The 4,470-nt window shown below is 40.3% G+C and overlaps 1 long non-coding RNA gene across 1 annotated transcript; it reads left to right on the forward strand.

The window, feature by feature from the left end:
- Nucleotides 1-495: 495 nt before the first annotated feature.
- Nucleotides 496-3,645, forward strand: LOC310839365. Its single transcript, XR_014561477.1, has 2 exons — nucleotides 496-621; nucleotides 3,271-3,645. It is a non-coding gene; the product is annotated as an uncharacterized lncRNA (long non-coding RNA).
- Nucleotides 3,646-4,470: the final 825 nt, after the last annotated feature.

Here is a 4,470-nt window from a genome sequence, read left to right on the forward strand (position 1 = left end):
CTTACAGTGATAAAGTGTGAGAAACTCTGGCAGCACTGTAAACATGATGTGGTTTTTAATAAAAAGCCAAAGAAAGCAAGGAAAAAGAAAAAAAGAAAAGAGAGCAATGTCTCCTGGGGCACAGCATCAATGTAGGTCACTGCTGTGTTGATGGTGCTGGGGTTGGAGGAGAGATTGCACAATTTAGTAAAATTTGCAGGCGGCACTTTTCAGGAGAAAGAATACGGGAAACATTTCCAATATATCCAGCGCTGAATCCTGCCGGAAGATTTGTGAGCAGCTGTATTGGGTATGCCAGGGCTCATCACGAAGACATCATTCCTGTTTGTTGATTAAGGTGCTAAATTGTCTAAAGCTGTCTCTGCTGTCATCTCTTAGAGGAGGGATCTCAACTTGTCATGAGGAGGGACCCACTTGGAACTTTAACCTGCGGTAGGAAACTCAGTTCCAAGAGACTGCAGTGAGGGCCTAGCAGTAAAGAAGAGGAGGCAATGATAAAGAGGTGGAGCCTATGCACTCTGATTGGAGCCAAGGACTGAAGAGGCCATGGACCCAGTTGTGGAGATTTCAACAAACCATCTAATTGGAAGGTCTTTTATTATGATGCTCTCAGCTCAGCTGGTACCTGCATTGGATGTGAAATTATTTTTATACAGTGGTACCTCGGGTTAAGAACTTAATTCATTCTGGAGGTCTGTTCTTAACCTGAAACTGTTCTTGATCTGAGGTACCACTTTAGCTAATGGGGCCTCCTGCTGCCGCTGCGCTGCCGGACCATGATTTCTGTTCTCATCCTGAAGCAAAGTTCTTAACCCAAGGTACTATTTCTGGGTTAGTGGAGTCTGTAACCTGAAGCGTCTGTAACCCGAGGTACCAATGTATATGTAATAATTTTCCATTGTTTTTATATCTGCAATTTTTATATATGTTTTTGCTGCATTGAGAAATTACATTGAGATGCTTCAGAGGAAACGATTCACAAATCAAATGAAAACAACAACACTGGCAACAATACTGTAGTTCAGGCATAGGCAAACTCACCCTCCAGATGTTTTGGGACTACAACTCCCATCATCCCTGACCACTGGTCCTGCTAGCTAGGGATGATGGGAGTTGTAGTCCCGAAACAACTGGAGGGCCGAGTTTGCCTATGCCTGCTGTAGTTCTTTATCTCATGACCCCTTTATAATTTCACTGCATTATTCCAAATGCTTTGACTTGCCATTTGGAAACCAGAAATAAAGGCTTAAGGATCCAAAATCAGATAGCATGAGAAAATGAGATTTTATTTGCATTCTCCAAAGCCCGCAAGGGCAAAGTGGAGAAAACGAGGATCTTTTCCCCCTTCTCTTCTGCATTTCTCCAGCCTCATCCTTATGTAGGATTAAACAAAAAGAGCAAGCAAGCCGCTTCAAAGCAAATGAGGCCCTTAATTTAGCATGGAGCAAAGATGGCTAGCTGTTAAGGTATTATCAGATTACTATAAAGTCTCTCTTGGTCTCAGGAGGCTCTGGTTTGGTTCCCGGCATTGCTGTTAGAGCTGGAAGTCGTAACCACAGATTATAGCAATGAGCGTCCAAATTTCCATATCCCAGCCAAAGATGCTGCTCCCTCAAGTTGCTATTTAACTGGGCCTTCTGTTTACACGATAAATAGTGTAATTGCCCTTGTATAAGCATAGCCCGAGGGAGCTAAGTTTTCAGTTACCGATTATCTCTGCAAAGGAAATGAATGAGGGCTTATCCGAGCTGTGTGCAAGTGACCTCTCAGATTTCTCCTCCCTACTTTTGAGCAGAGGAATTGAGGAGGGGGAAACCATTTCACCCCATTTCTCCAGAGAAACACGACCATGTCAGCACTGCCAGGCATGAGCATGGGTTGGCACAGAAGGAAGAAACAGAGGAGATAGGCTGAGTGGTGTGAACCTGAATTGGGAGGGTGGGATCTCCCCTTTCAACCCTGTTGCTTAGGAAGAGGACTCAGGGATGACAGCTCCCACACACCTTTTTTGTGCAGAGTGGAAAGGCTCGGTGGAATCTCAGGAGGGCTTGGAGCCACAGAGGGGAAAGGGGGAACCAGAAGTGACAATGGCCAAACAGGAAGTGGAAGTCTTACTGCCTAGAGGCCTTCACAGGTAGGAGCAGACCTACTCACCTTGAAAGAGAAGGCACATGCAATCTCAACATCCCTGCAGGGCGAGCAAATCTTGCAAGTGAGCATGCCTAACTTCATCTTTAAAATCTTGGCAGGTAGGGCAGGGAAACTGTTGGGACATCTTCATTGCTTCTACCCAGTTCTGAACTTCTCAGCCTGCTCTTGAACTCCTGAATTCTGACTCGTGAGCTTTGTGTCTGCTGCTGAGCCTGTGCTGAACAAAGACCTATTTCTTACTTACAAGTTAGAAACTCTGCTTGCATTTTTTAATATATATAAATTGTTATTAGTTTTTTAACATATCATTTTCAACAATAATTAAACATACTTTTATATCTTATACCATTTTTTTGACTTCCATCAATCACATCTGAAAATTTTCCAATCTATTCACTTAATATACATTTCTTACTTTCACTATTACATTTAAATCTCATAATTAATATCTATTCTTTCTCTACTTTGCAATGTTTCATATATTTCTCCTTACAAAACTTATTGTAGTCCTACTAGCATAATTTGTTGATTACAGTTGCTCTTCAAATAGTTCATATATTTCTTCCAGTCTTGTGGTAGTATCTGGTCCTGCAGGTTTCAAATCCTTCCGTCGTTTTATCTAATTCTGCATAGTCCATTAATTTTGTCTGGCATTCTTCTTTCATCGGAATTTCTTCTTGTTTCCATTTCTAGGCTAACAATACTCTTGCCGCTGTTGTTGCATATAAGAACAATTTAACATCTTGTCTATTAATATCCTCACCTATAATACCAAGTAAAAATGCTTCTGGTTTTTTTAAAAAATGTATATTTCAAGATCTTTTTCATCTCATTATATATCATTTCCCAGAAGTTTTTTTTTTACTTTCTTACATTCCCAAGAAAGTATGTTGAGGGGCAGGAGCCAAGACACACCATTAGCAGTGACAATAGCATATAATGTTATCCAGGTGGCAAATCACAGAAATCACAGAAAATTTGCCACCTGGATAACCATGCAGGGAAGGGGCTGTGTTTACTTTACACCATGTTCTTTTACCCCATCAACATTTAGTGTTAAAAGTCATTGCATCCTTGGCAAGCAGTTTTATGAACCTGACATGTTTCATTCTTTTGTAGAGAAACAGTAAACGTTTTATTGGACACAATGTATGGAATCCCAGAAGCTGCTGGAGCATCTGGAGGAATGATGCAAATATAAAGTGATTTGATACACTCTGCTTCTTGGAAAAGTTGCATTTGTAGAAGGGAGGGGTGGGAATACCGCCCCCCCCTGGTTTCTTCTTTTCAGCTCTTGAAATGGACACAGAAAGAAATATAAGTTGGAAATATTAAAAACCGAACCAAACCCAAACCAAAGGAACCTGGCTGATAGTGGATTTGCATCAAATAACGAATTTATGTTTTCAATTGTCTGGATGTAATTTCAAGGGGTGCCTTATTAGAAACTTTAACTATCATATGAGAATGCCTCATTAAAAACTTTAAACATTATTGCTCTGCTGGAGTCTCCTGTGGATAGATTTCCTTTCTCACCTCTGCCAGATGATCGAGTTTAGAGGTAGGTACAATGTGGAAAAATCACTTGTGCATTCATTCAGCACTTCCATACCCTGGGAGGAAGGGGGGGGGAGTAGTGGAAATGGTTTGAATTTATAGATCTATAAAGTTTTTTTGACACTTGCATTGTTTTTAAATGGACTTTTTATAAATGGGATTTTTGAATGTGCTCACGTTTTACTCCAATATTTTGTGGTTCATTAACCTTTTGGCTTGGAAAATCATGAAAAGTTCAGCCATGCACACATGTCAGCGTGGCAAAAGGAGAACAACCTCTAGGAGCATGTTGCGATGAAGTGCAATGAGCATTCTTTAGAAAATGAATGATTCAATCTGATGTTACTAATATCTGTTGACAATAGCTTCCTTTTGGTTGTTTGTTAAACTTTTTATCTTTCCTTTACACCAAATGGTACACAAAGTGGCTAACAGCAATGATACCACACACACAATGAAGGAGCAATAAAATAAAAAGCAGAAACACAACCCTACAGGCAGATTAAAAAGTCAATAAAAACAAACTCATTTAAAGTGTAAATGTTGCAGCATGTATTCAAGTCAGTTTGAAGTATAATTTGCAGTTCCTCAAACTATGAGACGTTACCATGGCTGATGTACGTGAATGTCACTTGCCAGAATGAAAAAGAGTAAAGGTCCTTTATTTATTTCCAAACACGACTTTAGACAATACATGGCCCAGGCACTAGAGGGGAGAGGGACATTGCTAAAATGAGCAACATAGAGACAGAGAAAAAAGTC

This window comes from Podarcis gaigeae (assembly GCF_964106915.1).
Source record: "Podarcis gaigeae genome assembly, chromosome: 2".
NCBI classification, from domain to species: Eukaryota; Metazoa; Chordata; class Lepidosauria; order Squamata; family Lacertidae; genus Podarcis; species Podarcis gaigeae.